Source organism: Schistocerca cancellata, chromosome 4, assembly GCF_023864275.1.
Source record: "Schistocerca cancellata isolate TAMUIC-IGC-003103 chromosome 4, iqSchCanc2.1, whole genome shotgun sequence".
NCBI lineage: Eukaryota > Metazoa > Arthropoda > Insecta > Orthoptera > Acrididae > Schistocerca > Schistocerca cancellata.
The window spans coordinates 636234476-636248532 of NC_064629.1; the positions used below are offsets into that span (position 1 = coordinate 636234476).

Consider the following 14057-nt stretch of genomic DNA (forward strand, 5'->3'; position numbering starts at 1 on the left):
TTCACCATTTCGAGCTTGTGCTCCGTCTCTAATGACCTCGCTGTCGACGGTACGTTACACTACTCTCATCCAACCGCACCCACCCACCCACCCATCCACCCACCCCCCTCCGTTAAATCTTCGCTGACGCTTCCCAGTGACGCTAGACGTCTTTTTACTGAATACCCCGACCCTGGGACGACGAGATTCACTTTACTGCCGGGGTCTACTAACCAGGTGAGATCATCTGCGTAATACCTACACAGTAAATTTCTAGAGTGATTTTCAAGAAAAAAAACGTAAGTGAAGAAAGATATTTTATAAGTGTATCAGGAAGTTCCATTTTGCTTGGTCTACGCCCTTTCACGCGGAGCAGACGACTGGATTATTGGCATACACACGTAGCAGCCTGTCTACACCCTGCCGTCTCTCAGGGACATACTCAACAATAAGAGGGCTAGCGACGCCAGGAAACGTAAGCGAGCGTTTTGTCTCTAACAATGACGTGATCTGTCACCACTAGACGTTTGATGCAAAGACTTTGAGACACCCCGTGCACAAAAACAGTTAGAATGTTATTTTCTTATGTTTCAAAAATGTATACATGCCTTAAGAGCATATAGAATCGATGAAATTTAAGACAATTTTCAATTATGGCATTTTCGTGTAGACGCTTTTCAAAGGTGCTGCTCGTAGCTGAATAAATATCGGCATTATTTTAGCAGTTATTTCCACTGCACTGAAAGACGAACTGCAAATCCACAAGGCAGAGAGGAATTTCTGTTGAAAGAAATTAAATAGCCACGAAAATTAATATTTACGAGATACTAGTTTTGGGATTATTCCTCTACACATTTTCACTTTCATTGAAGGTTTCCAATCTCACGATGATCTTGTCACTCCAAAAGCATATATGCCGGATACGTGTAAGATTGACATGAAATATGTTAAAGAATTTGATAGCTTGCGTCGCTCTTTCCTTAGCCCAAAAAGTGATTCCTCCATCCTTTATTGAATGTGGACACCATGGCGTTACTCTTTACTCCTCCTTCGCTTTCTTCTGTAGACCACAGCAACTGCTAACTTAACCCACACTATTCCAAATGCCAATTTCTTTGATGGACCTCGAAATATTACGTGTAGTTATCCTCCTCAACAGATATATACTAGACCTACAGCTATAACGTCCTCCTTACAGTCAGTGTATGACAAGGTTGTCCCGAAAGTAAATTCCGATGGGTCGCGAAATGGAAACCACAGAGAAAATCAGAATTCTTTTTTATTTGCGGTCGTTAGCTACACCTTCCAGGTACTTCTCTACATAGTAGCTGTTCCGTCTTAGACACCTGTCGTGCCGTTGTGCCAACTTTCCAATACCCTAATCGTAGAAAACAGCTGTGTGTCCTTGCCGCCAATTCTCTACGCTGGTCTGCAGCCCGTTTTCTGTGCCAAAATGTCTTCATAGCCAACGGCTCATGTGAACAAAGGTGAAAGTCAGAGAGAGAGAGAGAGCAACGTTCGGGCTGTATTGTGGGTGATCAAACACTTCCCATCGAAAACGCTGCAGGAGTGTGTTCAATGCCCCTGAAGTGTGCGGCCGAGAATTACCATGAATTAGGAAATGCATGACAGTTAAGTTATGACTGGTTACATGAAATCAGGCGAGTCTCTTTACAAGCACCCATACCTGGCGGATGACAGTCTTTTGTGGGCATATTTACGTGCTCACTGTGCCCTCAGAGCTGCAAAGCGCGACGTCACACGATCGACGAGAATACAAGTGACGCTGCCCAAAATACCTGTGCAGAGCTTCATCGGATTCGTCCTGTGGTTTCCATTTTTCGAGCGATCAGAATTTATTTTCTAGACACCCCTCATACTTCTCATTGCATTACTCTATGCACTAACGTGAAACGTTCTTAATTACTGCATCCTCTTACCGAACTGAATACTACACAATGTTCTTGGCACTTACCATTACAAAATGTATCAAACTGTTGTTTGTTTGGTCGTAGTCAAGCATTTCTTTATGCGCTGTTATATACACACACAGTTTTTTCTGCAATAATCATTCTTCCAGCAAATCTCTTCACATTCTCATAATTATAAGAAAGCGTTAGCATGTCTAGATTGTTTTATTAGTTTAGATGTTTAAATGTTTTATTAGTCTGAACCACAGAATTTATAAATCACTGCTGGACATCGCTGAAGCGGCGAAACCATGAAGGAGACATGCAACAGTCTTCAAATTGGCATGAAGTGTACTGATCCTTAGATAAGCAAATGTTTAACAGTTCAGCACTACTGCAAAGAGTAGGTAGGGGTAATGGCATCTACGATAGCGTGCTGGAAAGTAACACCTCCGAATTTTGTACAAGTTTATTATTTAGGTCTACATATTTATTTATCAACATAGTCACCCTGATGATGAACAAACATCTCCCAACGAGACACAAGTTCGTTCATACTGTCACTTTAGATTGTTTGTTGATGGAGCCACAATCTCACCTCAGACTGCACCGCTTAATCATTATCAAATTGAATCCCCGAAGGCGTTCTTTAAGTTTAGGAAACAGATGAAAATCGAAAGGGCCAGTTGGGGGAAGATTGTAGGATGATCGATGACGATGAACACAAGGCGTCAGAATGTTGCATATGTCGCGGCGCCCGTGTGTGGTCTGCCATTGTCATGCTGAACAAGCCAGCGCTCCATCTTTTTTCTGCTGTTAGAAAATCGATTACAGCATTCTGTTTCTCACGCACCGACATAGTTACATTACACACTGCCATGTTATACGCTGCAATTCGAAGCTGTCTGCAGCAGAGGGCCGAAAATATGTAGACATTAAAAATAACAGGGTAGAAGGTTAATAATGTTTGTTGTATTTAAAAAAGCTTTAAGAGTCTTCATATAATAAATCCTGAGGCACTGCTTTTCAGCGCGCCCTCGTACAATCTGAATACAGGAGAAGATTACGCAGTGGGGTTTTCATTGTGAAATAGCATTTGAACACCGGTCGTTTGTAAGACGATTGTGTTATGGCTCGCATAAGGGGAAACGTCTGCCATCACGTATCAGAACTCAACAGCAACGGCAACATGGCCTGTCAAGATTGCAGTTTGTTGTTTCACGATATTCGATTGTCATACGAATGTGGAATCGATGGGTTGAGGTGGTCCATACTCAGAGCCTACAGGGTTTCAGCAGCCATTCGGCACTACAACTAGAGCAGACACACAAATTGTTCTCTTGGCTGTGTAGGATCCTGCAGCCACGTCTCGTACCTTGGGCCGGTATTTGGGCTAGCTTGCAGCGAAGCTAGTGTCTACATAGTCAGTGAGGCAACGTCTGAAGCGCCACGGACTGTCAGCACAGTGCCTATGATGCAGCTTCCATTGATATGGCAGCAGAGAGAGGCATACCGGTAGTCTGGTACCATAAATCGCCTCTGGCATTGGGAAGCTGGCAACGGAATTACAGGTTTCAGTCCGACGCCTACAGCGGCTGTGCAGAATCCGGCAGACGCAGTGGTGCATGCCCGCTGAGCTATGCATCCAGTGCATCTGGACTGTGAGCGCTTTCTGCGCCGCTATATAGGACCCCGCTTGCACTTGGAGCCTCTTCGCTGTGAGACCATCGTTCGTGCTTAGTACAGCGAGCCACTTCCTTGTTGACATCGTGATACCTCGACTCTGTTTCTTGCTGCATTATTTGTAATGTGCCTTCGTACGCTTGGAGTAACACTGTGTACGAAGTCGTGTCCAGTACTTTAGTTAGGCTTATAAATGTCTACGGTTCAGACGAGTCCTAGTTCTGTGTACAGCATCACGATAGACGTATCAATGTACAGAGTCTCCGACGAGAATAACCGTCTTCCGATTGAAATCTTCGTCATTATAATGGTGTATTGATGTGAAATACGACAGCGTACACAAGATGCCAATCTCTGGTTCGCGTAACCTGTAATTTGGACAGCAGTTGTTACAATTCTGCTGTGTTAACAACGGTGCCTGTGGCCTACCTTCGAGATCCCTGTAACGTTACCTTTCAACAAGACAGCGTAAGACAGCACGTCGCACGTGTTGTTCCTGACCTACCTCGATACTGAAAGCGTTCCATAGTTTATCTGGCCAGAAGCATTTCTTTACGCGTGAGCGTCGTTGTGTCCGTGCCTGTCGGAAGGAGGAATCGTGGCGCTCTTCTGCTCAATCTGAAAATTTCTACAATAGTGACTTACGTTCAGATATATTTCGCGTTGAAATGTCAGATATTGAGATAACCGATCGTGGAATAGAAAAGCACTTACAGTCGCTTAGTGATGGAAAAGCTCAGTAGCAGGTGAGATACGTGTAAGATTCTACAAAGATTATGCGAAAGAACTGGCTACCCTTTTCGAAGTAGTTTATCGTAAACTGCTAGAGCAACGAAAGGTACCTAGCGACAACAGAAAAGCGTCGGCCTTTCCTCGTTTAAAGATGGAGCGTAGAACAGAAGCACATAATTATGGGCCTACATCGTTGACGTCAGTCTGTTGTAGAATTATAGAATATGTTTTGTGCTTAAGAATTACGACGTTTTTGTAGCACGAAAATCTGCTCTCCAAAAATCAACATTCATTTCGCGAACAGAGATCTTGTTAAGCTGAGCTCGCTCTGTTTCCCCATGATTGATGCTGTGTTCTTTGACCTCGGGAGGGTATTTGACGCCGCAGGCTCTGGCAGAAGACCCTGAACATAAATAAATGTAAAAAAATGCGCATACATAGGAAATGAAATCCACTGCCTTACAACTACGCTATTGATGTCTAGTAGTAACTACCCAGAGCAATATTAAGTGGCATGGCCACATAAAGCAAATAGGAAAAGCAGATGCCAGACAGATTCATAGGTAGAATCTTAAGGGAATGCAAATCATCAACGGAGGAAGCGGCGTATAAGGCGCTTAATCGACCAATTCTTGAGTATCGATCATCAATTTTAAATCCCTACCAGGTAGGACTGCCAGAAGAGAGGGGAGATCCACAGAAGAGCTGCCCCCTTTTGTCAGGGGCTCATTTAGTCAGCGCGGAGATACTCAACAAAATCCAGTGGCACACGTTTCGAGGCAGATGTTGTGCATCGTGGAGAGATTTACTATATGAATTTCGAGAGAGCACTTTCCGGGAAGACACTGACAATATTTTACTTCCTCCGTCACACATCTTGCAAAAAGACCACGACTAGAAAATTCGGAACATTAAAGCTACTAAAGAGGCTTACCGACAATCATTCTTCCCACGCGTCATTCGCGAGTGGAGCAGGATAGAGGGCATCAGTTAGTGGTATTAGAAGTATCCTCCACCACACACCGTTAACTAGCTCGAGGAGTATGATGTAGATGTATAAATTTAATCTGTCCATGGAGAGTGGCTAATAGGTTGAGCAGCGAAGTGGAAAACTCTTTCAGCCGTTTTGTATCCTGTTTAAACATGGATGATCGGCAAGCTGTTAGTCTAACATGAAAATAAATTCTTTTATCTTTCCTCGAAAACCGAAACTATACACGGCTCCATGGTAGACAAAATGTAGTAACAAACAGTTCTGAATGAAGGATACTGCATTCATTTTAGAGATGCCCAGATGATTGGCAGAAATTTGAGAATGAAAAGGCTGCTACAAAGAATCAGAGAACTGATGGCGGATGAGATCAGTGTCAGGCACTACAGGAGCAAGCTCTCAGCACGCTCCATAAGGCACCGCAGCTGTGGATCGCCGCGCATTTTGTTAACTCTTTCCGATACAGCCAGAGCCGTATCCAGTCCCCATAACATAGTAATTTTATTACTTTAAATCTAGAAACAGCCATTTGAGATACACTTGTCAAAGTATTTCTGGTCACAGTTGGTAGATTATTTATATAGTTTTCAATAAATTGTTAACTAGATTCTATTTATTACTTATTATTCATACAGAAAAGAAATATTAATGTCTAATACCTTACACCATGCTTCCCAATGTAACCGTTTATTTGTAGTATATATATAATCACATACACGGTAATCAAGTGCAAAAACCGTTGCTTAATTTCGTGTGTACAGTACAATCAGGAAGCCAGTGAAAAAGTCACAAAATTTACACTAAAATTAATACTCACACCAAAATTTTCCTCACAGCTATAGGCACAATAACCATCATGTTACTCTGTCTGACCCATCCTGTCTTCCGTACTTAACTTCATAAAACTCTTATGTAGTTCCGTGTTAGATTCCTTGTGGCAGCGGGCATATCTACACCCATATTTTGTCAGTTGTGATTTTATGCTTTCTCTGTTTTTTCTCAATTTGAAAACCAGTATTGCAGTCTGTTTACGTTCGAAAAAAGTAAGTAATTCCTTTCAGTAGCATCCCGTATGACCGCCTGTAGATAGTGGAAATCAAATGCAGGAAACACCCATACTGAAGAAGTGTTGTGTCCATGAGTCTGTATGATCCAGATATGTTGCATTTCTTATAAATTTGTGCAAGAAGACAGCTATGGTGAATGGATGGTAGGTTTCTTTGCATAGTCTGTGTTTTATATAATATGTACGAAACTTAATTTAAGAGAGGGAGGATAAAAATCGTTAACAGTACATACTGCAGTGAAATTTTGTTAGCTCTATTGTAGGAAGCTAATTCTCGTGTCGAAATTTGTTGAGTGCAGTTGCTTATGTAATGATGTACTGTTGTTTATATACTGCTGCTTTTGTTGTATTATACAGGTTGAGAATCAAAATTATACTAATTACATTTTTAATAACAAACTACCCACTGAAGTTCGGAATTTACGGTAGGTAAAATAAGTGGATTAGGTGTGCCGGCTTCAGGGATATAATTAAAGTTTATCAAAAGAATCTTTATTTGCATTTTCTTTTTTGTTTTTTTCTGCTTGGGACCACTGCAAAATTAATTGTAGTTACCGTCTATAAAACCATTCAGTAAGTTAGCTTCAAGTGTTTATACTAAAATAACCAACAAATTTCATAACAATAACTGTTACCTTAACGTAATTATAATGTGTGTTAGCTATTTCTTTAAAACAAACGGAAAATTGGAAGGTCTACATTTACTCGAGCACGGTAGTGCATTTCATTACTGTGCAGTATATGGTTGTTGTATGGCTTCGAGGAGTTGTGGCGCGTGATACGGCAGGCAGTGGCTGATCCAGACAATAACAGACCTAGTATCAATATTCCTCTATGTCCTCCCTCCGCTGATGTTCAGCAAAAGTCGCCTTTGTCACATCCTTACGTACTGGTGACCAGTCCAGATTCTTTGTTTCGCCTCTTAAATATTTGTTATCAGTTTTATTGCTCTTGCGTAGCGCACAGCTTATTGCGTACTTGAAGCAACACACTTGCCAGAAATGTTCCTACTCAGAGCACGCCAAAGCAATGGTTAATATGTCGATATCCCGCTCGGAATCTTATCTGTTGATCTGTGTATCTTCTTCTCCTGATCTATTACTCACTATCGCTGACCTGCAAGCCTAGCACAAGTGGTGGATCCGCCACTATAATAGCTCTCCTGGAGGCTCGTTTCGATAGTCCTTGTCTATTGATAACACTGATCTCTTTATACATTCGGCAGAGTATTGTATCATGGTACAGTTATCCGGATTTCGCCTCTAGCCAGCCCTGTAATAGACGTTTAATGTATTTTCTTATTCCATTTCTAAATGATGGCATTCACTTTTTATGTCGTGCAGTCTTTTTCTGAAATTACAAATATTAAGGTTTTTCCAAATGTGACAACATAAATATTCGACTGAAATTTGAAAACGTTCCAGTCGATAAAATCTTGTCAATAGTATACTTAATAGATTATCGGCGTAGTAATTACTCAACTACATACCAATATCAGAAACTGATTACAAGTTACGTACGTTTTTAAATAGAAGTTATTGGAAACCAACATAAATTTACATTATCAAGACATGTAAAATTGTTATGTTATCAAACAATCTCAGTTCATTTGCAGGTATCACATGTTCCATGGTAAAAAAAACTCCTTCTGTTTCAAGGTATAAGATGGTGCACGATCGACGAAGTATGTCTTAATTGTCCGCATGTTATACAAACAGTCCTAAAATTATGTAGTACTTTACTCACCATAAAATTCTGTACCTGAAGAATTACCAATATATTCGAAATAGTTTTAATGCAGTGTGGAGCACTTAAATGTGTACTATGTAAAATATTTTCAAATGCTGTGCAAAATACCACCTCATGCCTAACAGAAACAAAAACTGTAGAAAATTGTGGAAACTGCTTATAGTGGTCTCTGGTGCTTATTCCTTCATTTGCTTTCTAAATCATCTGCTAGACTGAAGGATCAAGTAAAGAACATCGTGTATTCCTAGGTGCACTATCGTCTAGGTACAACACTCTCCCCTACTAATCACAGTAGTTTGAACCTGTCAAAATGTACCACGAGGTAGAAGAACTAAACAGCCAATTAATACTGTTTTATGGTTTGCTGCAAAAGACCCTAGGACTACGTTTGGGGTTTAAGTACATTGATTGATGGTCTGCTGCTTAGTAAAGTACACTGCCACTTCTGCTAACTCGCCATACAAATACCGACGACACAAATTCAACCTCTCCCGTCCACAGTTATTTTCTATCCGAGTGACAACATGATTAACGATTCCCGTGATAGTAGTGGAATTCTGAGCTCATTCGAATTCTGCGCAACGCCCTGCATCGTCTTTTCACATATATTCTCAGTTGTAACAATGTTCATTTCTCGTCGTTTAAAACTCACACTGCGTTCTTTATGTGACAGAAAAGCTTTCTAACTCTTCGTTTAATTGTCACCATTTTACCTTATACCTGATATAGCACGGATTGTTACTTCTGTCGGCCCTACTTTGTGAAAGCGGTAGAAACACACATTATTTACACATTATTTACAGCAGGTGGCAGTAATTATTCTATGGTTGAAATAAAGATCTGCATAGCGCTGGTGACTACTCCGGACGTGTGCATGCTACTCTGACAATACCACTGACAGCGAGAGATTAATCTAATGCTGACCCATAAAAATCAAAAGTGGCTATACTAAAACCAATGCATCGCAACTAATATTTGCAACAATAACTCCAGTGAAGATATGCTAGCGTCTACGTTTTCGAGTCACGTTACTATGACCATGTTTCAGACGTGATGGTGTCTACAGCACATACATGACTACGTTGTGTACAGGTGAAATGCTGGTAAATACATGTGAGGACTGATAATTTGTCTATAAGCATATTGTTCGTTACCCTGCGGATAAAAGAAAGGTTCAAATGGTTCAAATAGCTCTGAGCACTATGGGACTTAAAATTTGAGGTCATCAATCCCCTAGAACTAAGAACTACTTAAACCTAACTAACCTAAGGGCATCACACACATCCATGCCCGAGGCAGCATTCGAACCTGCGACCGTAGCAGCAGCGCGGTTCCGGACTGAAGCTCCTAGAACCGCTCGGCCACAACAGCCGGCTAAAAGAAAGGTTTCATCAGAAGAGCAGAGAAGGTGATCATTTATTTTGTGGCCAAAGAAGCAATATTTCCGAAACTCACCAGAGAATTATGTGAACCGTTTGAAAATTTCGTCGTGTTTCACTTATTCCAACAATGTGAACAACTGTCATGAAAACTGCAGAGCTCCACTTAGCATTGGTTTCTGAGGTGAACTAGATATACGAAACTACGCAAAGTTCGACTGCAACAGCAGTGGAATACACCATCTTCCAATTACAGCCTGGGACAATCAGATCTCTTGTTTTCGCAACGGTGAACCCTGGTGTATATGTGGCTCTGAAGCAAACAGATGGTGCCTGCACCCAAGACAGCAATGGTGCTCACACAGATATAATACAATTTTCTCGACAGTATTGAAACCAGAGTTCTTCTGTAAAGTATCATATTTACTCTTCCCTTGAGTCGCGATTTTACTTTAGTGGATGTCGGCGGGCCAAGCAAGAATTGACGCAACAAAAACAGTAAGCAACCACTGAATGTCTACTACAAAGCAATTGAGACAGGGCTACGATTTGTCGAATACTTTAGCTCATTGAACCTTTAAGGTATGTGTAAGTTACTCTTAAGCAATGATTGCAGTGTGGGGAGTGCTTTAATGCACCGAAACATTAAGTCATGTTTAAGTAATTCTTGACCAAATTACTCCATGCTTCGATATCACATTCTACAAACAGTTGATGGTTGTCTTCCTTAGGAAGAATAATATCATTTCCCACATGGTTACAAATGAATGTACATTAATAAAAGAGAGCATTCGAGATTTCACATAGTTTCCGAGGCTACCAAATTCCGCGAATCTTAACGCATATTAGGAACTGTGGAACTACCACAGTCGGCAGCTGTGGCCGAGCGGTTCTAGGCGCTTCAGTCCGGTACCACGCTGCTGCTACGGTCGCAGGTTCGAATCCTGCCTCGGGCATGGATGTGTGTGATGTCCTTAGGTTAGTTAGGTTTAAGTACCTTAGGTTAGTTAGGTTTAAGTAGTTCTAAGTCTAGGGGACTGACGACCTCAGATGTTAAGTCCCATAGTGCTTAGAGCCATTTGAACCATTTTTTGAACTACCACAATTGTCGTGCATGGGATGTGAATCCTCCAACACACACACTTCAACAGATGTTCACACACTGCAGACTACATGACTATTAACAACTGTGGCAACTTACCAGTATGTGTGTGAGGCACTTCTAGGTATTTGACAACAATCTGTTTAATCGTTACTAACAACCTCTGTTCATTCTACATGGAATGTATTCGCAGTTGCGAATATGAACAACTATCAGCTGTAGAATGTAATGAAGACAATGAAAATTTGTGCTGGACAAGGACTCAAACCCGGATTTCCCGCTTATCACGAGGGGTCACCTTACCATTAGGGTATCCGAGCATGACTATCGATAAGATCCAAACTTCCATATGTCGTCTACCAAGTGTCTACACCCTGCACTCGTACATTCATTATGTATATTCCCATACGGGTGAGACATTTTAATTGGCACTGGGCAAGTGACTTTAAATCGTTGAATGAGAATATACATAATGAATGTACGAGTGCAGGTTCTAGACACGTTTTTATGTGGACGTGAGTCTTTAACTGTGGCAACTTACCAGTATGTGTGTGAGTCACTTCTAGGTATTTGACTTTAAATCGTTGAATGAGAATATACATAATGAATGTACGAGTGCAGGTTCTAGACACGTTTTTATGTGGCCTTGAGTCGTGTTCGGATAGCCTATTGCTAAGGTGATTTCTCGCGATAATGCGGGAAATCCGGGTTCGAATTCCGGCAGGCTTGTATTTTCATTGTCATCATTCCATAGTACTGCGTGTTTCAAAACGGATTATAATACTTTAAATTTTCATATAAATTTATTAAAGAAGATACAGAGCTGGGCTTAGTGTTGTTTTGTAGGAAAACATCAAGTTTTTTTACCTTGAGCTAAAGATGTTGTATGTGGCTTCTGTTGGTTACCCTGCACACACCCCATCGAGAGTCAATTTCTTCCCAAACTCGCGGTGGCATTGCAGGTGTAACTTGCTCAGTGGCGACGTAAATTCTTGCTCTAAGTTCAGGCAGAGAAGCTGGCACAGGAAGTACATACACGATATCCTTGATGAATCCCCATAAAAAAACAATCTAGTGGTGTCAGGTCTGGGGAACGTGGGGGCCACGAAATTGGCGCATCACTTCTAATCCATTGACCTGGAAAGCGGTCACTGAGAAAATCCCGTACGTCAGCCAGGTAGTGGGGTGTAGCACGGTGTGTTCGGCACTGGCGAACTACGTGATACAAAACTTGATGTATTTCCCTACAAACTGACACTACAATCACCTCTGTAGGTATTATGACTTAATTTACATGAATTTCCAAAGTGTAAAGTCTTTTTGAAACACCCTCTACAGTTGATAGTTGGCCATATTCACAACTGAGAATACATTTCATGTATTTTATAAAGGCTGTAGTCGCCGCAGGAAGAACGTGCATTCATGCCCGAAGGAACATTGCATCGTACTTCTGCATAACACAGGCACTGCAATATCGTAAATGTCGTATCGTCTTTACATTTGGTCTAATATCTGTTTGTGGTTAGTCCCTTGTCTTTCCAGTCTCATTCTCATTCTCTTCTACTCTATCTTTCCTCCTTGTCTAGACCACTTTCTTCTCATTATTTTTGTAATGGATAAGTAGTGTAATCTGGTGTTGGGATGTGAGACTGTTCAGATAACTGTACTATAAAATACTGAAACAATTTTATTAATGCACCACAGATCTTATTTCTACTAGTAATCGACAGCTAATTCTACAAATATACTGCGCAAGCCGTCATTCATGGCGGAGGATATCTTGTCCTACTGGTATAATCCGATTAAAATTACTTGATAGTTGCTTTTGGTGTGCTTTTCACATGTGATGAAATACGAAATAAAAGTGTCAGCCCCATGATTCAGAATCCAGACATTTCAAGAAAGAGTGCTAGACCAGGAACTGAAAGTGAACTGACCAGTTGTTGTGGCAGTTTGTCAACGGTGAACCGTTCGGGAGTGACGTGGAGCGTTCTGGTTGGAGGAAACGACTATCTATATACTTCAGCCGCACGGAATGGTCACGCTGTTAGACGCACCATGTCACGGATTGCGCGGCCCCTCCCGCCGGAGGTTCGAGCCCTCCCTCAGGCAAGGGTGTGTGTGTGTGTGTGTGTGTGTGTGTGTGTGTGTGTGTGTGTGTGTGTGTGTGCGTTGTTCATAGCATAAGTTAATTTAAGTAGTGTGGAAGTCTAGGGACCGATGACCTCAGTAGTTTGGTCCCTTAGGGACTCACACACAGTTGAAAATTTTCTATATACTTCCATACGAGCCCTAATTTCACGTATCTTGTCTTCGCGGTCCTTATGCGAGATGCTCGTTGGTGGCAGTAGAACAGTAGTATACTCGGTCACATATGCTGACTATGTAAACCTTCTCAATTTTTTAGTGAAAAAAATTTCGTCTTCCCTTAAGGAAATCCCATTTCAGTTCACTGGCACTTCCGTTAATGTCCCACCAAACACTCAATATTTGTTACGCAATGCTGAGTATTGCGCAGTAATATTGACTGTCTGAAACTGGTATTGACGGTTCCTGTCATATATTGAAGAAGATTGCGGAGCTCTAAAATACTAGTGCTCGCTCAATATATTGCGCATTATACACACATCAAAAAAAGTTTTGCGTCACCCCGGTTTCCAGAACTCCGGAAGGCAGACGTTGATTGTGGATATTGTGTCACAGACACAGTCCCTTTGACTGTTCAGAGATGTCACTAAACAAAGATGTAAACAAGCATCTATGAGCAGCGCCTATTAGACGGAGGGGTCCGAAAGCCGATCAGTTCTAGTCAATCCACCAGGAAGGAGGTACACGACTCGTGTTGTCTGTAATTCTACCATGCCTAAACGTCAATACCACTGTTCGATCGCGTCCGCATTGTTACTTTGTGCCAGGAAGGGCTCTCAACAAGGGAAGTGCCCAGGTGTCTTGGAGTGAAAAAAAGCGATGTTGTTCAGACATGGAGGAGATACAGAGAGACAGGAACTGTCGATGACATACCTCGCACAGGCTGCCCAAGGGCTACTACTGCAGTGGATGACCGCTACCTACGAATTATGGCTCGCAAGAACCCTGACAGCAACACCACCATGTTGAATAATGCTTTTCGTGCAGCCACAGGACGTCGTGTTATGACACAAACTGTGCGCAATAGGCTGCATGATGCGCAACTTCACTCCTGACGTCCACGGCGAGGTCCATCTTTGCAACCACAGCACCATGCAGCACGGTACAGATGGGCCCAACAACATGCCGAATGGACCGCTCAGGATTGGCATCACGTTCTCTTCACCGATGAGTGTCGCATATGCCTTCAACGAGACAATCGTCGGAGACGTGTTTGGAAGCTACCCGGTCAGGCTGAACGCCTTAGACACACCGTCCAGCGCGTGGAGCAAGGTGGAGGTTCCCTGCTGTTTTGGAGAGGCATTATGTAGGGCCGACG

General features: G+C 42.0%; 1 protein-coding gene across 1 annotated transcript in view; it reads left to right on the plus strand.

The window, feature by feature from the left end:
* LOC126184357 (adhesion G protein-coupled receptor L4) overlaps positions 1–14057 on the plus strand; it is a 443528-nt gene that overhangs the window by 178980 nt on the left and 250491 nt on the right. The gene's annotated exons all lie outside the window — the stretch shown is intronic.